This window comes from Pituophis catenifer, unplaced genomic scaffold (genome assembly GCF_029215685.1).
Source record: "Pituophis catenifer annectens isolate HBS135680 unplaced genomic scaffold, rPitCat1.0.hap2 SCAF_4, whole genome shotgun sequence".
Taxonomy (NCBI): Eukaryota; Metazoa; Chordata; class Lepidosauria; order Squamata; family Colubridae; genus Pituophis; species Pituophis catenifer.
In genome coordinates, this window is record NW_027256884.1 from 17,494,622 (window position 1) to 17,521,810 (window position 27,189).

Here is a 27,189-nt window from a genome sequence, read left to right on the forward strand (position 1 = left end):
TGAAAGATTTCATTTTTGTTTTATTAAGCATTATATTTTGCAGTTGGTATGAATCATGATCTCTTCGCTGATAATTTTTTACCATGCTCGCCTTCATGAAAGTAAATATTAAATACTGAAGCAAGAGGTGATAAATCTGGATTTATTATTCGTTTCTATTTAGCCCATACTTATCCCCTTAAATTGGCGATAATTGAATAATGTGTTATGCACCAAACGCTTCTATTTGCATCCCCAAATGATTCAGTCGGCTTTTTAAAATTCCTGCTCCTTTCACAGAAATAAACATGCCATTTGATAATATAAACCTGTTTGTGAATAGGTAAAATAGATTGCTTGATTGTATAGTCCCAAGGGTGTGTTGTTGTTTTTTTTGCAAAAAGCAACTGGACATGCTTGGTTTTTCTTTGAAAATGTTTCACTTCTCATCCAAGAAACTTCTTCAGTTTCTCAGCTGCTTGGATGAGAAGTGAAAAGTTTTCAAAGTAAAAAAATAACAATAAAGATCAGTTGCCTTTTGCAAAAAAAAAAAGAAAAAACCCTTTGGGACAACCATGACCTGGATGATTGAGAATCTCCATAGACACTTGATAGTATAACTTAAAATTTAGGAGAGCCAATTGAACTCATTCCTTTGTATCCTGGAGAATTATGAGTTGCAGCCTGGGTTTTTTTTTTTAATTATTATTATTATTTATTTTATTCATTAAACATGAATATCAGTCAACTGAACATTAAAAAATGCATCACAAATAACATTGACTGGTGCTAATGGTTGATATGGGTTGCTGCCAGCATCCTAGGTATCAACCAAGTACCTTCTTAAGGTGTATGATGTTCCAAGTAGCGCAGTTATTTGCAGTTCTGCTGGTGTTATTGCAGGAAGCTGCAATTTGTTGATGTATCCTATAAAATTCTTGGACACGGTACCAAGTGCCCTAATTACTATGGGTATCACTGTTATATGTTTCATCCATAGCCATGTAGTTTCGATGGCCAGGTCACCATATTTCATGATTTTTCCAGTTCTTTTTCTTTGACTCTGGTATCTTCTGGTACTGCAATGTCAATAAATTGTACATTTCAGTTTTCGACAACTGTGATATCTAGCGTATTGTGTGTCCAAGTGACAATCCATCTGTATTCAAAAGTCCTACAAGATCTTCAACTTTTCATTTTCTATAACTTTTTCCACTTTATGTTCCCATGACTTTTTGGATATAGGTAAGTTGTATTTTTTACATAATGACCAGAGGATTAATTTAGCAACTGGGTCGTGTCTAGCTTTGAAATAAGTTTGTCTGATTTTGCTGCATTCACATATTAATGTGAAACACTTTTGACTTTGTTGTTGCAAAGTTGGCGGTTTGGATTGTTGGTGGATTTTTGTATCTTTCCTTTCATGTCATTAGTTTGTAGTGCTTGTTCTTGAGCAGTGAGTATTAAACCTTCTGTTTCTTTCTTGATTGTTCCCATCTTAAACCATGCCCATGTAAAGTTGTCATCATATTTTCTTTCAAAGTTTTTCAAGTGCTGTCCATGCAAAGCTTTGGTTTTCCATCTATTTAATCTATCATCCAGCTGTTTTTCCTTATATTCTGTCTTTGTTTCTGTTGTTTTTTTTTAATGTTCTCTGTTTTCACAGCCTGCAGCAATTTTTCTGTACTTTGGTTCACATAATCATTCAAACTTCGTTTTTTTCTTCTACAGTTTGATGGATTTGCAATAGTCCTCTGCCCCCTATTTTTCTTGGCAGGTACAACCTGTCAATGTCACTTCATGGATGTAAAGTGTGGTACATATTTAAAAGTTTGCACATTTTCCGGTCCAAGTTTTCCAGTTCAGCCAAAGTACAGTTGATGATTCCAGCTGAGTAGCGTATCACTGGAACTGCCCATGTATTAATGGCTTTAATTATGTTTCCAGCATTCAGCTTTGATTTTAATATTTTGCGGACCTTCCTGATGTATTCCTTTTGTGTTGACTCTTTGATTTTTCCATTCAAGATGTTATCTGCTTCCAATATGCCTAGGTATTTGTAACCATCATCCTTTGCTAATGCTTTTACTATATTATTATTATTATTATTATTATTATTATTATTATTACTACTACTGTTGTTGTTGTTATTATTATTATTATCATCATCATCATCATCATCATCATCATCATCATCATCATTATTTACTTTATTCATTAAACTCAGTCAACTGAACATTCAAAAATGCATCACAAATACCATTGACTGGTGCTAATGGTTGATATGGGTTGCTGCCAGCGTCCTAGGTATCAACCCAGTACCTTCTTAAAGATGTATAATGTTCCGAATAGTGCAGTTTTTTGCAATTGAGCTGGTGTTATTGCAGGAAGCTGCAATTTGTTGATGTATCTTATAAAATTCTTGGACATGGTACCAAGTGCCCTGATGACAATGGGTATCACTATTTCATGTTTCATCCACAGCCATGTAGTTTCAATGGCCAGGTCACGATATTTCAAAAAATTTTCCAGTTCTTTTTCTCTGACTCTGGCGTCTCCTGATACCACAATGTCAATAAATTGTACGTTTCAGTTTTCAACAACTGTGATATCTGGCATGTTGTATTCCAAGTGATGATCCATCTGTATTCAAAAGTCCTACAAGATCTTCACCTTCTCATTTTCTATAACTTTTTCCACTTTATGTTCCCATGACTTTTTGGATACAGGTAAGTCGTATTTTTTACATAATGACCAGTGGATTAATTTAGCAACTATTACTTATTTCTTTATTATAACAATGTAGATGTGAAGAGAAATGAAAGTGCAACTTTCTCTTTTTGCAATCTGACATGGAAGAGTCTAGATATCTTGCTTATGTAGTTACAGCTAATTAACAAGTTATCTATTAATTATATATAAGGTGCATATTCTTTTTTTAGCTTCTATATGGTTGGACTAGATGATCTTCGTTTCCAAATGATGATTTTCCTCTAGGGAACTATAAGCATGATCCAAAATTGCATCAACATTTTCAGGATTATGATACCCCAACGTACTGTTCAATTTACATCAGAATTTCTTGTATATTTGATAGCACTTAATGTAATCTTTTGGGATGTCAGACATAAAAATTTTAACAAATTTCCACTAAGCACATTGTTGCTAAATCAGTTTCCACTTTAAGGAAGTGCTAATGGCAAGCGTATCCCAAATGATTACAATTACTTCAAATAAAAAAAAAAAACCCTAATCTATCTAATGCCTTATAAAAGAAACATAACTTTCTCTTAGCTAGCTGATTAGTTAAATGCCACTATTTAATAGCCTTGTTTAACCTATCAATGTAACACTGAAATGTAAATATGAAGTCTGTACGAAGTTATATAACACCTGCAGTTACTGCAGAGCTTCATATGATGTCTGAATAGAAATGTATGTTTGTGTGTGAAGATTTTAAATGAATATTTTAATGCCCTTTCAAGCATCTCTAATTTTATCACTACCGATAATTTAAAACCACAGATGTGGCCACTGCAAGCACTTTCCTCCATGAATTTATTTAGTCCTTTTAAAAACATCTAAATTGTTCACCATTAGTGACATATATCTACATTTTAACTAGAGGTTGTTCCCGCGGCCAAAAAAAAAAAACTGGTTTATCAGTCTTGAATGAGTCCTGAAACACTTGGATAACTGCAAATTTTAATCATGTGAGTTTTGGTTAAGAACTTCTTAAATTTCTCACACCAGTAATGTTGTGGCCCGTCAGTGGCCTGTGCGGATTGTAGCTGATTCCGACAACGAGGAGGCTGGTGTGGTGTGTGGCAGCAGCCTGTGCAGCTGGTGCTCAAGTCGGATAGTGAGGAGGCTGAAGAAGATGAGGTGCCAGAGGCTGGGACCTTCAAAACCTCCAGAAGCTCCTTTAAGTGAAGAGGATGAAGAGGAGGAACCTCTTCTCAATGCACAGGCACTCAGAGGTGTCAAAAGGCAGGAGTGGCTTCTCAGGAGGAGGTCTCCTTGAGAGTAAGGCTTGGGGCTAATTGGCCACTCCCTTAGCCTATTTAAGGAGGAACACCGATTGCAGCAAGCTGTAGGGAACAACTTTAGTTCACTCTCCTTCACGTCTGGAAGCTCTGCAAAATTGCTTCTGGGCTTTCTGCCAACTCTAGTAAGATTGTGATTTCCTTATCTTAGAATGCTTGTAGGCTGTTAAGGAAGTTTATTAACAGCCTTTGGTTGAAAAAGACTGGGTTATTTGAGTAAAATAAGCTTTGCATAGATTTTGTGTGTGCTGCGTTCTTTGGGGTCTGTAGCTGGGGCAGAACAAGTAATGGTTTATCACTATTATGCCCATGCGACTTTTAAGTAAGGAAAGAAATATTAAACATTGCATATTTATATAGCCCAGGATCATATATAAGGAGTATATCAGTATTTTCATGATGGCTGACATGACATGGCATCATAAACCAAGCCCTGTGCTTTTTATATGTACCTAAAGTAAACATGAGAACAGAGCTTGGCTCAAGATACCATGCTCATTATTTTGTAGATTTTTTGACACAGCTGGGCAAGAGACTGTGTCAGGCCTGGAAGCCATCTTTTTCATTGGATCTTCAGGTCTACCACATTTACTACTGTGGGAAACTGGGAGTGGGGAATTGTGTGGAGCCAGGATGATATATAGTCATAATAACATTCCTTTCTCAGAGAGTCAAGGACATCTTGCCCTGCACCTGGAAGGCTGGAACTGGGAGGCATCTCCAGTTGGGATGGTGCTTTGATTGGACCATGTGACGGACTTGTGGGTGTTGGGCAGGGACTTGAACTTTCCTTTGGGTGGGGAAAACCTGGAAACTTTCAGATTCACGATTTCCCAGATGTGCCAATATGACATCTCTAATAAAATGGAAGTTTGAGGAACTTCAAGCCTCGGGGTGTTATTTCATTGGGGGTGTTACTTGGAACCCTGGCAGACTGCCCATCTTTGCCCAAAGTGAATCTAAGTTCTGATGAGTAGGAGGATCTACTTTAGGAGGATCTATGGCCACTCTTTCTATGTCATTGCAGCATAGGAATGTAATTCCCATCTAAACCTATAAGTCTGAAGATGACTCCATTGCAGCTCCTCCTATCCTTCAGATATATCATGGAACTGGAAAAGCAGACAACTGTGCCTTATCTTTAGCTTCCTCTAGTGCACCAATTCCTCTTTAGATTCCTCTAGTGCACCAATTGTGCCTATTCCTAGATTAGGAGACATTTCAGACCATTCTTCAGAGAATAGTCATATCAGGAATGTACTATAGTAATGTGGTGTATACTGGACTGATCTTCAAGACCAAATGGAAGCTGCAGCTGCTCCAGAATGTGATGGTGCTGGTAATACTGGCTATGCCATGTATGTCCAAATGTCACTGCTGCTCTGTAAGCTGCCCTTGGCTTCTCCATAAACTTTAATGTGCTATAAAACTTTTTTTGGGGGGAAAGGGTTGGTTATTTGAAGGACTAGTTCCTCCAAAATTTTCTACCTATGCAATTACATTTGGCAGAGAATGTACCCTCCATGCCCCTTTGATTAAGCTATTGGGACCTAGGAGGCACAGTTCTGTTTTTGCACCTGCCTGCTAGAACAGCTTTCAGATAGCTTCTGCCTTGATGTTCCAAATATCCTTCAAAACTCAGTTATCCTTCCAGGACAATTATCACATTCATCTTCCTTCAGATCTTAGTAAGACCACAGCTAGAATACTGCATCCAGTTTTGGTCACCACACTATAAAAAAGATGTTGAGACTCTAGAAAGAGTGCAGAGAAGAGTAACCAAGATGATTAGGGGACTGGAGACTAAAACATAGGATGATCCGTTGCAAGAACTGGGCATGGCTAGTCTAGTGAAGAGAAGGACCAGGGGAAACATGACAGCATGTTCCAATATTTGAGGGGCTGCCACAGAGAGGAGTGGTCCAGCTATTTTCAAAAGCACCTGAAAGCCAGACAAGGAATAATGGATGGAAACTGAACAAGGAGAGATTCAACCTGGAAATAAAGAGAAATTTTCTGACAGTGAGAGTAATCAACCTATGGAACAGCTTGCCTTCAGAAGTTGTGGGAGCTTCATCACTGGAAGCTTACAAGAAGAGACTGGACTGCCATCTGTCAGAAATGGTGTAGGGTCTGCTAGGGCAATGGGTTGGACTAGATGACCTTCAAAGTCTCTTCCAAATCTGTTAATTGATTGGTCCCCTCACTTTGTTCACTTTCATAAAACAAGCCTTACATTAGTTTTGAACTCGGCCATTGCTTTTTCTTGAATTCTTTCATAAATCCAGCTGATTGGTCTACTATGAATTTAGACTTAACCACTTACTAACCATGTGGTTAATAAAGGTGGTTAACAAGACCTAACCACTCTTGTTGCTAACAAGATGCTTCATGTCAGAACCGATGTGGAAACATAGATTATTTTGATCTATCTGAAGTAGATGTTCAGAACACATCTTTAAAAAAAATGTTAAATGAATTTGCAAAACAAAATTAACATAGTGGAAGAATAATTATGACTAATAATTATATAGTTATTTTTTACAAAACAAATTTCAAAATGTAAAAATAAATCTGCTTACTATATTCCAACTTCAAAAGAGCCGAGGTGATGCAGTGGTTAGAGTGCAGTACTGCAGGCTACTTCAGCTGACTGCTAGCTGCAGTTCAGCAGATCGAATCTCACCAGCTCAAGGTTGATTCAGCCTTCTATCCTTCCGAGGTGGGTAAAATGAAGACCCAGATTGTCGGGGGCAATATGCTGACTCTGTAAACTGCTTAGAGAGGGCTGTAAAGCACTGTGAAGTGGTATATAAGTCTAAGTGCTACTGCTATTGCTAGTATGTTTAGTCCTAACTTTAATCACAGAATATTTTGTTTCTTTAAGATTAAGACTAGAGCTGCTTACTGCCATTATTTCAAAGGATTCTGGATGCACCAGACAACATGAATGGGGAATAGTGTTTAATTCAACACAATCAAATAATGTCTAATATGAGATTCAATACCCAATAAACCATCAGCCTGAACATCATGGATTCCGGAGGCCAGACGGCAGCTGTAGTCCAATAGCATAAGGCGATATGTATTGCCAAGTCTATTGATATATAATTGCTGGTTATAATACTGTTAAAAGAGAATAAACAAATTTAACAATAAAAACAGATGTAGATAATTAGAGGAAACTAATATTTCTTACTGATTTCTTTCCTTAGGGCTGCTTATTTGAAGAACTAGTTCCTCCAAAATTTTCTACCTATGCAATTACATTTGGGACTAGGAATTTAAGGAGAGAACAAGAAGATTTCTTTTGTTTTGGGGGGCTTAATTAAATTGAATTTTGTTAAACCAATCAACAACACAAATAGTAATGCAGAATAAAAATACACTTGATAAACATGACATTTTTTAACAAAAGAAAGAAAAAATATCTAGGGAGTCTGGTAATTATGTGAGCTCTATTTATAAATCAAACAATTGTTAGAAACTGTAACCATATTGCTCAAAAACTTTCTTGATTGTTCGAGAAAAAAGCTAATTTAAATGTTGAAAAACAACACATGTAAGTTCTCTATTTCTGCAAAGCAGTTATAAAGTTCTCTTCTCTTTTACTCATGCCAAAAAAATCCACAATCCTTGATTAAAGGTAAAAGTTTCCCGAGTTGTGGGGAACTCTTGTTTCTTAGGTGAGTGAATCAGTGGTGTCTGAAGATATTTCTGTGGTTATATGGTCAGCATGACTACCATATTTTTCACACTATAAGACATACTTCCCCTCCCCCCCCAAAAAAAAAGTCTGTGCATCTTATAGAGTGAATATTGGAAGAGGGGTTGTCACCGCTGCTGCTGTTTGCCACCGCCGTGGAACTCTAGACCCTTTGCTGCTGAGCAGCTGATTGGTGGTTGGATCAGCTATTCTAGGTGGCAGGGATCGCCGTTTACCACCACCGTTCACTACCGCAAATCTCCACTATTTGGTGATGGCGGCGATCGGCGGTGATAGGTGATGGCAGCGATATGCAGTGGTGGCGATCCCCACTGCTTAGAACAGCTGATTAGCAGTATTCCGGGAGGCCAATCCAACTGCCAATCAGCTGCTCGGCAGCAAAGGATCCAACGTTCCCTGATGGCAGCAGTAGCTCAGCTCAGTTGACTGGTGGTGGGTGCAATGGAGCGGAGCTCTGACAAGCCACGTGCTGTGATAATGTGCTGAAGGTGACCAGTCTGCTTCCTGTTTGCTGCAAGGATGCTAGCCAGATGAATACCAGATGGATGCTGGGAGGCAGAGGCACATTTTTTCCTTGTTTTTTTTCTTGTTTGCAGACCCCCATGCACTGTTTTGGGCCTAGTAGGCCTCCCTGCAGCCTCCTGGGAGTGAAAACAGACCATAGGGAGGGCCCTGCCGCCCCCTGAACCCAATTTTGGGCCTAGTAGGCCTCCCTGCACTTACCTGGGAGCCAAAATGGGGCACATGGAGATTCCTAGAAGGGGCAGGGCCAGCCAGAAATTTAACTACCAATTTACCCAAACTGGCCCAAATCGGCAAAATCCCACCATTGGATGGATTAAATTGTACCTGAGAGGCTTGACAGGAGAGTTCAGAGTGTATGTTTTATTTCACTGTGTTTGTTAAGGCAGGAGAATGATAATAGAACTTAGTAAAAAGAAGGCAGAAACATAGAGTATATACATACATACATACATACATACATACATACATACATATGCATATGCATATGCATATGCATATACATATACATATACATATACATATACATATACATATACATATACATATACATATACATATACACCAGAGGTGGGTTTCAGCAGGTTCTGACCAGTTCTGGAGAATCGGTAACGGAAATTTTATTTATTATTATTATTATTTAATTAATTAATTGGATTTGTATCCTGCCCTTCTCCCGAAGGACTCAGGGCGGCTCACAACAATAAGAAACAGAGAATACAAAAGTTAAAAGACAAATTAAAACAGAATATCCAATAAATAAGGTTAAACGTGGGAATACCAATTCAAATTTAAGATTTAAGAATTTTGAGTAGTTCAGAGAACCAGTTGTAAAAATTCTGACTGGCCCCACTCCCATTTATTCTCTGCCTCCCAAGTCCCAGCTGATCAGGAGGAAATGGGGATTTTGCAGTAACCTTCCCCTGGATTGGGGAGGGAATGGAGATTTTACAGTATCCTTCCCACCAAGCCATGCCCACCAAGCCATGCCATGCCACGCCCACCAAGCCACACCCACAGAACTGGTAGTAAAAAATTTTGAAACCCACCACTGATATACATATACATTTACACATACATACATACACATACACACACACATATATACATGTTTCAACACTGATAATTGTTCGAAACTAAAAAAAAATATCTCAGGGAAGATCTCATTAACTACTAACCACTCAACCTGACATCAGTATTTAGGAATATCATAAAAATCACTCAAATCATCTATACAGAACTACAAGCACTTCAAAAAGAGTACATCAATTACCCAAACTGATCAGTAACTCATTTATTTATTCAGGTACAATAATTCACTAACACATTATTGCAAGTCCATTAAATTAAAATTATCACTTTCCTTTGACAATCATACATTATCTTCCAGATTGATGTCAGGACCAACAGAAGACACCAAGAGGAGACTGAAGAAAGCAATCTTCTCCAGCAGGAACAAGTCAATTCTTTACATTCGCTTTTACCATTTTCCTGCCTCTGTTAATGCAGTCAAATAAAACACACACTCCAAACTCTCTTGTCAAGCATCTCCGATCCAGCCATGATTCAAATGTCACCAAATCATATAAGCCCCCATTCCCACCAACCCAGATGCATAGCTAAAATAGCTAAAGGGCTAGAATCTGCTAGACAAATTTATATATTCACTATTAATGCATTCATCCCAAAGCATTTCCTCCTTGCCTTACTCATAGAACTCTAGTTTAAGACAGCTTCCCAACTGAGAACCAATGACAGCATGTCAGGCCTAGCAATGTTGAATGTAATGGTATGTGACTATTCATTCCTCATCTTTTCATACTGTTTGTGGTAGAAGAGCCTATGGGCTATTGGGGAGCTGGGATGAAAGCTTTGTGTATGTGATGCCTGGATTAGTAAGAAAATAATACACTTCTGCACTTGAAACATAACATAACAAAAAAAAATAGAAAGTTTGTGGAAATAATAACAACAACAATCCTCAAAGGATGGAGGAAGGGGCTTACCTCCTCTAAGGAATTGGAGAGTTGTGCTGTAGGGTCATCTATATTGGATAAACCTCAAATGAAAAGCCAGACCAAAAGCATCTATCCACAATAACAAGGGGGGGGTTGTATTGAGTCAGTCATTGCCTGAGTCAACAAGGACCAATGCCAACAAATGAATTTTCAAATACCTGGAACTTACTAATGTGGAAATCTTGGAAATGGAGTTTCAATACCTTAAGGACATTGGAGGGAAATAAAGGAAGACCAAGCAAGTTCCTCTTGAGCTCAATAAATCTGATTAAAATAATTTAAAAAATGGAACTCTTGATAAAATAAGAGAGTTGGAAGGAACTTTGGAGGTCTTCTAGTCCAAGCTCAAGCAGAAGATCCTATATCATTCTGAACAAACAGCTGTCTAATCTCTTTTTAAAATCCTCCAGTTTTGAATCACCCACAACCTCGCATGTGCAGAAACTTCCTGATGACGTCCAGGTCGGTGGGCGGAGCCTGTGAACCGGTCCAAACCAGGGGCAACCCACCACTGATCCAGTCAACAGAACTTGATGGAGATTTGAGGATAGATATCTCAAATCCTGTATTTTTTAATATATATAACTAAATCGATCAATCTATCAGTCAATCTATCTATCATCCATCCAGATTGGAAGACTTCCTAATATTTATATATGTATAAACTGCCTGATAATTACAATTGTCTACTAATGCAGGCAATAAACTTATTTTATATGAATTCATCCAGCTTTGCCTGTATGTCTGAGTGAGCTTTTTTTCAATTTGTGAATCCATTTGTACCTGAATCTAACAGAAAACTACACACCATTTTTTCCTAGTTTGTTAAAGCAAATTATTTTAGTTATTCCTTTGCTTGTTTTTTCATCATACTGATTTTGGTGCTAGTCCTCAGCCATAAATGTTCCAAGAAAGTTGATATGCAATCAGTAAATTTGCTTCAGAGGAGATTTTTACAAGACTGCAGAGTTAACACTCTACTGTAAAAGGAAAGGGGAAATAAAGAGGTGTTGGAAATAAATTTGACTTGGTATCAATAACCAAGACTGCTTATCTCACCTACTTAAAACACCTGGGAAGGGAGACCCTGCCAACACATTTTAGATTCATTCACTTTCCACCCCTCCATGTTAGACCTCCCAAAGGAAAAACTAATCCAAAATAAGAAGCCAAGGAAACTATATTTTGTTTAATTCAGTTTAAGAACTGTGGAACAAAATTTTAACTGGACGACAGACATTAAGCTGCCAATAAGTCAGCAAATGAGTAATTATTAATGTCTTGGCATTTAATAAAAATAACTTGGAGGAAGAAAGAAGATTTTAAAGAAGATGGGGAGAAAGAGGAAGCTTTTAGCTGTACTAATATCAAACTGTTATACTCCTCTCCTGGTGCTAAACCTGAAAAAAACAATATTCAAATTTTAGGAATATGTATTAATGGCATAAGCCATAATGGACAAAGGATCTGTGGTCATCTGAAAATAGTATAAATATGGCACCAATGTATCTTGTAATGAAATGAAGAACATGTAGAATACTCTTGTTCTGTCCCTGTCGCACACACACACACACACAAACAGACAGCCAGGAGTTAATGAATCAAACAGTCAGGAATTCCTTTAAGATAACAGTCTTGGCAGCGACCCATGAACTGCCTGCCAAGAGATTTTACTCACTAAGGGAGGTTTTTTTCTCCTCAGTCCGATATACCAAATTAATTCCACAAAGCAAAGAATTGTCAAAGTCCAGGCTGAAGAAATTCAAAAAGAGATTCTAACAGGGTTCTAGAAACAGGATGACTTCAGAGCTTTTCAATTTCTTCCTTTCTGCCTTCCTGCCTTCCTGCCTTCCTTTTCCTCCCACTTGATCTGTAGGAAGACAGCAGTATTCTTTTGGTTCTTACAAGGTCACACTGATTAACAGAAGATGGAAATTTAAATTTTTAAGATTTGCTTTGTTTTTGATTCAGAAGCAAATTTGTGTGTGGGTGAAATAACTTTTATTCTCAATTTCCTTCTTAGTCAGGGGAAACTTGGTTTAATTGAATCATGTCCTGAATCATAGCATCAGACTTCAAGAAGATGTGTAATTAAATATTTACAGGGCATATATCTTGCCACAGTCATTTCACAGCCTTAAACATTTTGACTTCAAATGATAACTCTTAAATATTTCAGCTCTTGATCAGGAACAAAAGATGAATATAATCTCTCTCTCTCTCTCTCTCTCTCTCTCTCTCTCTCTCTCTCTCTCCCTCTCCCTCCTTCTCTCCCCCCTCATACACACACACACACACACATACACTGTTTTCATCAGATTGTATGGGAAATGACATTTGTGTATAGCAATAAAATCAAAGGGTTGAGTAAAGCCAAAAGCTTTAAGCCTCACCCAGCTGCAATTCAGGGATCAACTGATGCACTAAATATGAAACTCATTTTATTTTAGAACAATATGCACATATATTTTATCCTTTCATGGAGAGCTGGACATTAGTAAAATAATGGAATAGCAGCAGGGGTCGGCTTCAAAATTTTTAGCAAGGGGTTCTCTGCCTGGTTGCTGGGTGGGCGTAGCCATGGTGGGCGTGGCTAGTTGGCCTCCTGCACCACGGTGTGTGGGGGGGTGTTTTTGCCTTCCCCGGATTCCAGTGGTTTTCCTTGAGCCTATGAGAGGGCAAAAATGGCCACCCCAGGCTCCGGAGGCCCTCTGGAGGCCAGAAGCGGGCCTGTTTCCGGCCTTTCTGAACTTCCAGTAGGCCTGATTTTCACCCTCCCCGAACCTCCGTGCGCACTCTGCACTTACCTACATCCAAAACAGGCCGCATGGGAACTCCTGGGAGGGGCAGGGTGAGGTGGGCAGGGCCAGACAGGAGTGGGATCTTAGCTAGAGGTTCTCCTGAACCCCTGCGAACGCCCAGCAGCCCACCCCTGAACAGCAGCCTGAATTCAACAACCTAAACTTTTAGCAAGACTTTCATGTTGAATGTGAAATAGATACTATAGAATAAAGAAAATTGAGGGCCACACAAGATGGACTTTCTAGTATCACACAACATGGACATTATAATATTGCTATACTTGCTAAAAAACATAGTTACTTTTTTAAAATTTTCATTTGACTTATTTTTCTCTTTTTTAAATGATCAAAGCATTCCTCCTGAACATCTTAAATTTTGTGCCCTTGTTTTCTCCAGACCTCATTTAAATAGACATACACGTAACATGTTTGACTGCATGTAACTGATCTCCTATGCAAAGGGGAAGTCACAATTGTCCTGTCCAATCAGCTTTGCTCTTGTGATTTTCTTTGATGACTTAACCATAAAAGGGAATGTAAGATTGATCTCATGGTTCCCTCTTTGAATAAGAGGAATCCTTTTTAATGAGAACTTTCTAAATAAATTGTAATTAAATGATCTTCCTGTCTCAGTGCCTTATTAGAGTCTGGGCGTAGTGGGGTCAGAGAGTAGGGCCATATTTCGTTAACAGAATTCTCAACAGATGAGAATTAGGAAGACAAAACTCTCTTTCTCTCCCTCTCCCTGTCTCTCCCTCTCTCTCCCCCTCTCTCTCTAGCATCACTCATATATGATTTGCTGTCATCCCCCACCCTTCCTCAATAGATGCCCGTGGATTCACAATGGATCATTGTACAGTTCTTTCTGCTTTTATTTCTAGAAATTAGACTTGCTTGTACAGAATTATAAACATGTAAATTAAGTCAATGAGAGAAAGCCTATCAATTACAATAACAAACATGTCAATAACTGTTCTCAAAATATTTAGGGTTTCTCCTTCTTATCAAGGTTTGAATTTATTGCACATTCCAACAATTTAAACCAGAAACGCACAATATGTCATTGTCGCAATTTTGATACCAGTAGTGGGTTTCAAAACCTGTTACTACCGGTTTGCTCATGGGCGCTTGTGCAATGCTTCTGCGCATGCATCCGAGTGAGTGAACGCAGAAGCATCCGAGTGAGTGAACGGAGCCTCCCGCTGCCGCTACCAGTTTGCCTGATCCATGGCAAACTGGTAGCAACCGACCACTGGTTGCTATAATACTCATAATCCTTGATCAATACTGAAGTAGGTTGTAGCTGATGGACATTTATTTCTAACATCATGTGGAGAACCCAAAATTTTGTCACTCTTAGCTACAATTTAAACTGTGATCAGATATGTGGAACAGTTTACCTTCAGAAGTTATGGGTTCTCCATCACTGGAAGCTTTTAAGAAGAGACTGGACAACCATTTGTTTAGGGTCTCTAGGAATGGGGGATAGACTAGAAGACCTCCAAAGTCCCTTCCAACTCTGTTATTCTAATATTTTGTTATTCTGTGATGTTTATATGCTTATGGCATTTGTGTTAGGAGGAAACACATCCAATCAGTCTTTTCAAGACTGCCCTTTTCTTTAAAAAATAAAAATTGCAAGCATGCCAAAAAATAATAGATTAGTCATAGGTTCTTATTTATAAATTGCTGAAGTTATTCTATCATGAAAACTGTGTTTACTGACACGGAATGAGGAAGATAATATATCAAACCTCTGCAATAATTTCCCTTACAGATCTATGGAAGGAACCTCTCACGTAGATTATGGAATTACCTTACTGCAGATATGAATTTCATGGACCTCATTTCAAATAGGGCACTAAATGTAAATTATAGCCTTGACATAGCAAAAAATATTGACTTTTCATTTAAGGGAGCCATTAAAATGGTTGTGCCCAATCAGCTTCTCTAACATGTAATAAAGTAGAGATTTGCACTGAAATAATCAATAAACATAAATCTACTATTAGTCTTTTGTCATGTGTATAACTACAACTAATGCTATTATAGTCTGATTGTGAGGAAACCAAGATGGTACTTTTCAGCTTACCCTATATTCATGTTAAATTGCCTTTGCTATTCATGTAAAGGTTTAAAACAACAGAAAGAAAAAGGGGAAATTGTTTCATTTGAAGCTTGAGTCAATTTGTTCCTTTTAGATTGGGCTAGTTAGTGTCTACCCTCTGACAATTGTAGTTTTGTGCTTATATCTTTGGGCAAAGCATAAGAAGAGAAAAAAGTCATTAATTTAAATTTCCTTTAAAAGCAAAATTTTAGCAGTGGATTCCTGTTAAATAAAGATGAAGAGATGGAGTCAGCTTGTACAGATTACCAGAGATCTCAGTATAATACCATGTTTTCCTGAAAATAAGACATTGTCTTATATTTTTTTGAACCCTGAAATAAGCGCTTGGCCTTATTGCCATGTGCTCAAAAGCCCAACTGGGCTTATTATCAGGGGATGTCTTATTTTTGGGAAAACAGTGTAGCAGTACCCACATTTCTAATTATTTTAGTTCTATTCTATTGAGCTATCCACCTGTTTTGGCAGAGCAGGGACCCCAACAAAACTTCATTGGCAGGAACAACGGTGCAACAGCCAATGCTGACAATCTAAGAGAAGCTAGACCAATGTTCTCTCTGAGTACCGTTTCCCATGTGTCTTAACTGTTGTGAGATTTTTCTGGACAGGCGTGAAGCAGGAAAGGCAAGAAATAGCATTAAAATTGAAAGCTCCTCATATACATATTTATTCAAATGTCTAAAGAGAGTTTCCAAGCACATACCGAATGGCTGCTTACAAATGGTCCAGTGCAAAGATCTTTTAATGGATTGAACTAATAAAATCATGAATGTGTATTAGAAATATATTCATAGGATTGGAGGAGACCTTGGAGGTCTTCTAGTCCAGCCCGCCGCCCAAGGAAGGAGACCTTATTACATTCCAGACAAATGGTTGTCCGGTCTTTTCTAGAACAAAGCAAAGTCTTTTCTAGCAACCAAGAACTAAGGTGAAATTTACTCATGTGGGAACAATCAACCAATGGAACAGCTTGCCTTCAGACATTGTGGGTGCTTCATCCCTGGAGGCTTTCAAACAGAGACTGGACAACCATTTATCTGAAATGGTATAGAGCCAGGATGTTCTAAAGCCGAGGTGGCGCAGTGGTTAGGGTGCAGTACTGCAGCTACTTCAGCTGACTGCTAGTTCAGCAGATCAGCGGATCAAATCTCACCGGCTCAAGGTTGACTCAGCCTTCCATCCTTCCGAGGTGGGTAAAATGAGGACCCAGATTGTTAGGGGGCAATATGCTATTTAGTATACTGTCTTTGGTGTAAGCTACCCAGAGTCCTTGGAGAGTGGGCGGCATAGAAATATGACTAATAAAAATAAAATAATAAATATCAAACTCAAGGGCCGCAGGCCAAATCTGGCCCACGCGGTGCTTAAATCTGGCCCGTGGGGCCAGCCAGGAAATAGCAAAGGACTAGCCTGTGATGCCTCTGTTGGCCAAAACAGGGAGGGTTTGTGTGTGGGCATTTTGGGCCCATTTTTGGCCCCCACAGCCTCCTACAGCAGTCTGGCAGCCGAAAACAGGCCACTGGGGGGGGGTGTCACACATGTTTTCTATGTTTCTTTCTCAGCTCCATGCACTCTCTTCCTTCCTTTGCTTCCTGGCTACTTTACACATGATTCTTGGTTACATCCAGTTAAAAATATGGAACAGGCCTAATCCAAAAAGTTTGCTCACTTAGCTGTAATGGCTGTAATGTAATTTGCTTGGTTTTGACTTACAAATGGATTGCGTTATCTCCCCCATAATGGTTTGTAAACAATATAGTGAGCCTAAACACTTAAAATACAGAACATGATTGGATGTAGGATGTGGTACTTTGCACAAGCTATAAGATTTTTTTTAAAATGCAGTATGTCATGTGAAAACATCCAGTGGTTATTTCTAAATTGTGATTTACTGTGTAAAGCACAAATGACTGAATTTACAGAACACAGAGAGTCAAAATCGGATCATATTATGACTGGATGTGCAAATCTGGCAGATAGAAAGCAGTTTTTGTCAGGTATGCATAAAACTTAGTGAAGTCAGTGAAATTTAATTGTGTATCCAGTTGTAGTCCAAATGGATCTGGAAATGTTTCCACACAGCATGCATATTTTCTGAATCTTTCTAGACATTTAGCAATATATTGTGATGGTTTTGTTGTGTTGTACAGTGTTCCTCTTTACAATAGATATCTGGAATAAAATGTTAATGTTTTCAAAGAACTCTATTAAAAATGAAAAATGGGAGGGTCAGCTAAAGTATTCTACATAGAGTTAGTTAATATTTCAAAGATCAGATTCAACAGGAAAAAGGGAAATCTGAATTGGTATTGCCCAAGCAATAACAAAGAGTGTACAATTTTGTTATTTGAGAAATGCCATAAATAAGGCAGATGGATTAATCCATGAAGAAGACAAAAAGGAGATATGGATGAATTAAAGAGAAATGAATTGTTTTGTTTAAAAGTATTTTAAGGTTCTAAATGTTAATTTATCATTCAATCCAGTAAGTATAAATATAATACCCTGGATGTTTTTTTAGGTTGTCTTGATTCACATTAGGCTTTTGAACATCTCTGTTCTGACAATATTATGCACATATTCAGATCTGCTCCTATACAAAAGAGTCAAGCCCCATAGCAGCTGGGGACTCTACATGTCTTTAATCTTTCCATTATGGAATTGAGACTATTTGTGCCAGAAAGTAAATCTCCCTTTGTCTGGAATAGCTGTTTTGAATGCAAAGGGGGAAAAAATGCATCTTGATCCTAGGTCAAACGCCCACCATGGCTACACCCACCCCAAACATGCCCACCCCGGCCCTCTGAGGTCAAACACAACCCAGATGTGGCCCTCAATGAAATTGAGTTTGACATCCCTGGTATAGCATCTCCTGCTTGAGTAGGGGGTTGGAGTAGAAGACCTCCAAGGTCCCTTCCAACTCTATTATTCTATGTTCTATTTATTTCTAAAATTGTGTACATAGATTCCTTTTTTTTTTTTTTTTGCCAAGTTTCCAGATAGATCCTACCTCTGTTTAAAAGTTTTTGGGAAAATACATTAATGTGTCACTGAACCAGGGGTGAAATGCTACTGGTTCGGACCGGTTCAGCTGAACTGGTAGCGATGACAGCAGGTGGTTCGGAGAACCGGTAGCGATAGCGGTGTGAGGCTCCACCTACCTGCCCGGTAGTCATTACTTCCTGGTTTTAACCGGCAAGTAACCTGTATTTTACCCTCTGTGCATGCGCAGAAGGGTTTGTGCATGCGCAGAGGGTCCAAGCGTGCACGTGATGTGCACGCGCGAGCGGAGCAAGCACACACGCACGGTGCATGCACTTCCGAACCAGTAGGGAAGGTAAGTAGATTTCACCCCTGCACTGAACCTAAAGCAGAAATATTTGTTTGACATTGTCCCACATTGTCCCATATGGCTATTTTTATTTTATTTTATTTTATTTTATTTTATTTTATTTTATTTTATTTTATTTTATTTTATTTTATTTTATTTCAAATTCTGACAATGTTGTTGACCATCAGCTGAAAGTCGGGCATGGTTTGGGGGTAAAACAGAGTGCATCTTAATCACTGGAAGGCCAAAAGGCTAATTAAACTCACTGACAAGGAATTAGCATAGCTCAGGCAGGGGAGTAGGTAGGACTTTACTGGGGGGAAAAAAAATCCTGCCATCGGATCAGAGCTTAAAGGGGCAAGCCATTAAAATGTATAGGACCTTTCAGAAGGAACTGAAATGAAACTAAATGGCATTTTAATTGCTGCTTCAGACTTTAAGGTCTTATTTTAGTTTAGTTTATTTCTCTCCCACACAAAAAAAAGAGGTTACCTTGGATGCTAGAGCACTGCAAGGAAAAGTATTCCACTTTGTTTGGTTGTAATGTGAAACCGTCTACATTAATATCTTCTCATTATTCAGTTACATCCAACTTGTCATTCTTTGTGGCTGCTTTTGCAGGAGAGATATGAAGATTCCAGCTAAATTCTTCAGAGTTGCTGCAGATGTTCACCCAACTCACTGCCTTGTGTAGAGATAATGACCCTATTTGATGTTTGTCAAGGACCATTTTTGCAAAGAGAGGATTGAATTCATTGAGTTAAAGACTTTATAGGGGAAACAAAAAACAATTCTGGTCAGGCAGGTAAGTTATTCTGCAACTCTTGAAGGGACCTGCTGAGAATGATTTGTAGAGCTACAGTGAGGGAAAAGGGGAAGATTCAGAAATTTAATTCTCAGATTGAAAGTGAAGAAGTCACTCTTTATGGTGAAATGGGTGGAATGTAAATTTAATAAATAAATTGAATTAAATTTGGTGCAGGGAAGAGAAAGAGGGAACAAATATGAGAGAGAGAGAGAGATTTCTCTAAGATACTTGGAATGGTAACCTACTGCTTGAAACAGGATGATATAACAATAGCTTGCAACAGGATAATTGTAACTTGGAATGTGCCCTCCATTTTCTTTCTCTTTGTGGCTTATTTTGCCTACCTTTCAATGTGTGGATGAAATTTAAGATCAGGGAAGTCAAGAAGTAGATTCTCGAATAATCTATGAATATTTTTTTAAATCAAAATCTCTTGGTTTTTAAAGAGCCATGGAGCTCTTTGTTCAGTAGAGGAGATGATGAAATTAGGAATCTGTGTCTCATATTATAAACAAATATAATGGATTAAAAGTTACCTGCTAGTAAGTAGGGTTGGTTTTTGTTTTGTTTTTGTCATTATGGGGTCCTTCCACAACATATAACAGTTGTTCCTTTCTTGGAATGTTATTCTTTAGAAATTTTAGATTACCTTTGGTTGAAAAGTTACATTTGCTGTTCTTATGTTCTCATCTTTCTATTCCTTTTTCCTTTAAATACTAAATATTTTCTAGTAGTATGTGTGTGTGTATGTCAGTGGTGGGATTCAAAATTTTTTACTACCGGTTCTGTGGGCGTAAAATTAGGGTTGCAAGGTGTCCACTATTTGAGCGGACAGTCCACTTTTTTCACATTATGTTCACTATTTTTTTTCACAAAATAGTGGACATTTTTTTTATTCAAAAGCTTTATGATGAAATGGTATGAAATCTAAAGCTGTACAGTCTAAGAGAAGAAGGATAGGAGAATCGTGTTTTGTCTTTTTTTTCATAAGTTAGAATGAGACAAAGATCGAATATCCATTGAACTCAATTCTTTGAAAAAATTAATGATGAGATTAAAATAAAAATATATTATCAAATTATGTACAGTTCACATTTTTAAAATGTATTGTAGCTTGTGTCGACTGACCTAAAATGGCGTGTTAAAATGTTTGTAAGAAAATATATAATTTAATTGTAATTTTTTTTATTTTTTTACTACTTAACATCCCCCCCCCCGTTTGTCCGCTATTTTTTGGAAGCAGACCTGGCAACCCTAGGCGTGATTTGGTCGGCATGGCATGTCTTGGTGGGCGTGGCAGGGGAAGGATACTGTAAAATCTCCATGCCCACCCCACTCCAGGGGAAGGTTACTGAAAAATCCCCATTTCCTCCCAATCAGCTGGGACCCAGGAGGCAGAGAATAGATGGGGGCGGGGCCAGTCAGAGGTGGTATTTACCAGTTCTCTGAACTACTCAAAATGTCTGCTACTGGAACTGGTCCAGAACTGGTCAGAACTTGATGAATACCACCTCTGGTGTGTTTGTGTGTGTGTGAAAAAATCACCCATCTATGTAAACTGTAGGTGGCAAAATACTACAAAGGCAAAACTACCCTCTCTGCTGGGGCCTGTCAAAATGTATCCAAAAAAGTTACAAAAAAGTAGTTCTTATATAAAGCTATATTGCTGAGAGGAAAATAGCATAAAATGTGGCTGCTTTAAAATATTGGAGTGATCATATTCTACTTCTAGTTTCCCTTCACAGAATAGAGATGGTACCAGAACTGCCAATCATCATCTCAAGAGTATCTTTGGTGACAGATGTGATATCCCAGTGCTGGATCTTGCTCCCTGTGAAGGAAACAGCACATCCAGTGCTGTCTGTTGTCAGATAGTTGCTTTTAAAAATATAACTTTGCTGCCTCAGAAAGAAAACTGAGTGAGGTAGGTTTGCACGCCTACTATGAAATATTCACCCTTCAACACAGAACTTCTAAAATTATTTCACGCCATTTCATATTATGGTACATTGCACACTCAGTCAGATGTTTAGACTGGGTTTACCATTTTTATCCACCTATCAAGTCCTTCGCAAGAACCCAAGATAGGCTGATGCTGCTGTTGGATGATGATAAAGATATTGTCGCAGGATGTAAGCTGTTCCAAGTAAAGCTGCCTTTTGCAATTGAATGATGGTGATTATTTTCAATGTCAGTGTTTTGAAATTGCACCCAAGGAGCCTATTACTATTGGTACTATTTTGGCTTTCTTTTGCCATGGTCATTCTATTTCTATTTGCAGAGCTTTGTATTTTGTGATTCTCTCCCCAATTTTTTTTTTCCTAGTCTGCTGACTCCAGATATTGCACTGTCTACAATTTATATATTTTTCTCTTTTTTTAATCAACAATTGTTATGTCTGGAGTGTTATGTGGTGGATGATTATCTGTTTGAATTCTAAGGCTGATTATCTGCGATGGTACAGTGGTTAGAATGTAGTCTTGCAGGCTAACTCTGCTGACTGCAAGCAGTTCGATCCTGACTCGCTCAAAGTTGACTCAGCCTTCCATCCTTCTGAGGTTGGTTAAATGAGGACCCAGCTTGGTGGGAGTAATATGCTGACTCTCTAAACTTCTCAGAGAGGGCTGTGAAGCACTGTGGAGTGGTATTTAAACCTAAATGCTATTGCTATTGCTATTGCTAAAATCCCAGAGGACTGTAGCTTCTTGATTTTCTATTATGTTTGCTTGCAGGCAAATGGTATGGCCTAGGTGTTGATTGCTTTGATGATATTCTACCATACAATTTTGTCTTTAGTGATTTTCTAACTCTCTGAATGTATTCTTTATTAATCACATTTTTAAACTTGTCCATGCTCGATGTTATCCAACTGTCAAATGATCAGATATCTTTAGAGTTCATCCTGATGACTCCTGATGATTTGGCCATTTAGGCACTTCAATTCCATTACTTTCTGGAATTTTATCCCAATTTATTGCTACTCTAGGCCAAATCCTATTCCTATATCTTTACTACTATCTTTACTAAAAACCTCTACATTGCTTGTTAGGGACTGGATTTTGATTTCTGATTTTCCATGAAGTTTTCTATGCAGTTTCAGGACACCCGTGTAAAAGTAAGGTGAGATTTTATTCACATATTTTGCTGTATGATAGACAATATTTGTTTTCTTCAAATTCACTGGAAGTGAATCTAGAGCAATGTCAAATAATAAGGGTGATAATGAGTTACCTTGCAAGCTGCTTCACCTTATATTGACAAGCTCATTTTTCTTTCATTTCCATTTAATTCTTTCTTCTACTGCTTCATTATTTTTTCTATAAATATTCTGTATTTACTGACACCACTTGTTTCCAAACATTTGATGATCCAATTATGTAATGATCCAAAGATTATACTTTTAATACCCAGTTTTTCTGTAATGACTACTGCTGTACTTTAGGCAAGCTGATTTGTCTATTTTATAGATGCTATTTTAATCCTTGCAAATACTTTATTCATATCCTTCATTATAGGTTATCTGATCTTTCCTTTGCTGACAGTCTGGTAATAGAATATATGCTATAATTTTCTCTTTTATTTTATTTTATTTTATTTTTCCAATGGGGGAGAATCAACTCATAGGTTGCTTCAGTTTTGGCCTGTGCAGATTCTGTTGTTATTTCTTCGAAGTTATCTTTTCTGTAGTTCATTTTGACTATTTGCAATTGTTGTTATCTAAATTTCTTCTAGTATTGTTTTTGGGTCTGCATCAGAGGTGGTATTCAGCAGATTCTGACCAGTTCTGGAGAACCGGTAGTGGAAATTTTGAGTAGTTCGGAGAACCGGTAAATATCACCTCTGACTAGCCCTGACCCGTCTATTCTCTGCCTCCCGAGTCCCAGCTGATCAGGAGGAAATGGGAATTTTGCAGTAACCTTCCCCTGGAGTGGGGAGGGAATGGAAATTTTACAGTATCTTTCCCCTGCCATGCCCACCAAGCCATGTTCACCAAGAACACGCCCACAGAACCAGTAGTAAAAAATTTTGAATCCCACCACTGTGCATCTGTGAATATTTTATTTTTAATCATGAATCTTCTTTGATCGCTAATCATTGTTCAACAATATTTGACACTGGATAATCTCCCCCCCCCCAATATTCATAGATTCATTTTAAGTATCTCTACTTTGTTGGTTCTTATTTATAGTAATACCCATTATAGTGCAATTTTCAAACATAGTTTTCTGTGGTCATTGTTCTTCCAGTAATTCCAACAATTCTACAGGATTAGGCCCTGGTTGCCCAGCCATAACCGCTGAGTTCTGTTGCATATATGGGGCTGTATTTTTTTATTATTTATTTCTAAAAAAAGATTGCCTCTAAAGAGGCAGTAATAATGAAAGCACATTTCTCATTTCTTGTTCAATAATCACTTCCTTCAAGAAGTTATAATTGCTCCATTAAAACAATACTCTGAACTTTGTGGTTAATGCAAATTATGCATTCATTTGCATTCTCTTATGTTAGGTTTTGCAAATAATTCCATTCTAATGATATAGTTGCATTTTAATTAGAAACAAGAAATATTCAGGTAAATTAAGTGAAGAGCATTCAGAGGGTGGAAAACAGGAAAGAATTAAACAGAAACAAGGGACAAGGCTAGGAACTATTTATCTTTTTCCATATACAATATAGCAGCCATATCAAATAATTTCTCTGCAAGATGGAGAGTTGTGTCAGCTTTATACTTATTTGTAATCCAAATGTTTCATGCACATACTTTCTTCACATGTCCTTGTTCCATCTATTGGGAAATGGGTTTTCTTTTCTTTTCTTTTTTTAAAAACATTTTCTGCATTCTTGCTTTCCTGTCTTGTGAATTCTCATGTTACACTGACAGCAGACACAGCTGTGTCAGCTGTTAGTTGGGATCAAAGAGATCATCTGAGATTTATCTTACTGATGAATCCAGGGCAGGGGTGAAATACTACCGGTTCACTCCGGTTTGGGCGAATCGGTACTGATAAAAACTACCGGTTTGGACAAACCAGTAGCTTTTTTAACTACCAGTAAACCGGTAGTTAAAAAAGCTAGTGGTTCATCCAAACCGATATTTCTGACATTCAGCTGTGCCGTGCGGTTTAGCTTTGCTAGAAAGCAGGAAATCCTGTTTTCTAGAGAAGCTAAATCGCGCAGCATAGCTGTTCCCCCGTCACTGTTCTACTTACCTAGTGAAATCTTCTTTTTCCGCATGAAACTCACGTTTGGCATGCACTGTGCATGCATGTGTAGCGTGCTTTTGGCACTCACCGCATCTGCGCAGGCAGCAAACCGGTGGCAATCCGAGGAGGATTTCACCACTGATCCAGGGCACCTCCTAGACAACAGTAAAGTACAAATTTAAGTTATGTACTTTAATTTGAAGTTTCAGTGAAATAGTGCTGGATATTAATAGCATGTTTAATTATATTTGATCCATATTTCCTAATGATCACCAGTGGCTTCCTAAGTATATTAAATGGTACTGGTGACCTATTGGTATCTTGAACAATCTTAAAAGCTGTATAACCATGGAGATTCTCAGTTATCCAGGTCATGGTTGTCCAAAAGGTTCTTTTTCAAGCAGTAGCTGAACTTTCTTCATTTTTCCTTGAACACATTTCATTTCTCATGCCCTCGTCACTTCCTGCCTGGACTACTGCAACACTCTCTACATGGGGCTCCCCTTGAGGAGCACTCGGAGGCTCTAACTGGAGAAATACACATAAAGGCCTATGAAAAGAAAAGAAAAGAAATTATATATATATATATATATATATATATATATATATATATATATATATATATATATATATATATATAAATCTTTTTTAATTTAAAAGGAAAAGAAAGGGGGAAATCATGGTGACCTATGTCTCTCTCACATTATATTTCTCCCTATTCTCTTCAAGGATTGTTTGAACAAGTGTTCAGCAGCCTGAATTAGATAATTTCCTCAATTATGAATAAGAGAAAAAGAGGGACAAAGTGAATTCATTGCTCAAAATGAGGACACTGGCTTGCCAAAAATATGGATATGTTGTAATTTATGGGAAGAAATAAAAAGGTAATGGGCAAAATGCCAATGCACATCCATTTTAAAAACAGGATTTTTTTTTTCTTTCTTCCTCAACATAATTTTCCCCAGCAGGAGGGACATGGCCCCAGCAGAATTCTTTCTCCCATGAGTGGGTACAGAAGAAAGGACAATGTTTCTCCAGGCATTTTGCTTATTAAAGCAGCACTGCAGAGGAGAGGAGGGGAGGGGAGGGGAGGAAGAGAGAAGAAGAGAGGAAAGAAGGAAAGGAAAGGGAAGGGAAGGGAAGGGAAGGGAAGGGAAGGGAAGGGAAGGAAAGGAAAGGAAAGGAAAGGAAAGGAAAGGAAAGGAAAGGAAAGGAAAGGAAAGGAAAGGAAAGGAAAGGAAAGGAAAGTCCAGCCTATTTAAACTGAATACAGTTATATCAATGCTGAGTTTTCATTCCTACTTGTTTCCTTCTGGATTAAAGAAGAGGCATTTGTGCCAGCTTCAGTCCTTTTGTATCTGTCTAGTACTATGCATGCATTGTAATTGAAGGGCGGAATTTGTATCACAAAGTTGAGATGCTCAATTCATCATTTTGATGAAATTATCAGTTCTACGGATGCCTCTGCTTGACATTGTCCCAAACGTTCAGCTTCATAGACTCAGAAGTGAAGGAAAGAAACTGTGAAAGGGGTGTTTCAGAGGTGATAATTTTAAGCAGCAGAGTGTTGAAAGCATCTTTCCTCTCCCCCGTGATTTTTGACACACAAATAAATCAAATCTTTAGAACAGCCCTTGGGCCAAAAAGCATAACAATAAAATGCATGAACCAGTAATTATTATTTTAAAAAAAACGCAATAAAGTTATATAAGTGCATTATTATACTAATTATAGTACAGACAGCGGTGGCAAACAGCAGATTTAAATTACATCCATAGGAAGGACAGATACAGCAAATGATAGCAACAAAATTGGGCAACCTGGAAATATCTGTCCTAGTCAGATAGAAGCAGTAACAGACAGATTGCGCTCTCCAACAGTCATCCTTTAAAATGAGATAAATATATATCTTCCTTGATTCCCCATAGAGAGAGAGACAAAGAAGCTTATGGCTAAAAGATACCACAGAGCCATCTTCACACGGACAAAGCACTGCTGAGATGTTTTTATATCATCCCACAGAACTGAAGAGGATAATTCATCCAACCTGCTCAAGGTAAAAACCTTACAACATTTCAGAATTAGTATTGAAGAGATATAAAATGAAGGCACATATTGTACCCGTTGCAGAGTAATCCATAATCCATGTGTAGAGTTGAATACTACAGTAGGCTTAAACTGGGATTTGAATATCAATATCCCAGATAGACTATTTAAGATGATTCCTGGCATTTTCAATTCCTAATGGAGAGATATTTTGCAATATCTATGCAGATTCTCAATCATCCAGATCATAGTTGTCCCAAAGCAGGGGTGAAATCTAAAATTTGTTACTACCGGTTCTGTGGGCGTGGCTTGGGGGGGGTAATGTGACTGGGTGGGCGTGGCCATTTTTTTTTTTTTACTTTTAAAAGCATTTTTTCTACAACCTTGCAGAAAAAAATGCTTTTAGAAGCCTCTGATAATCAGGCAAGTCAGCTGGGATCACCAGAGGCTTTTAAAGGCATTTTTTTTCCTACAACCTCTTCGGCCAAAGGGGTTGCAGAAAAAAATGCTTTGAAAAGCCTCTGACGATCCCAGCTGAGCTGCGTGATCATCAGAGGCTTTTTTTTTTTTTTTTACTTTTAA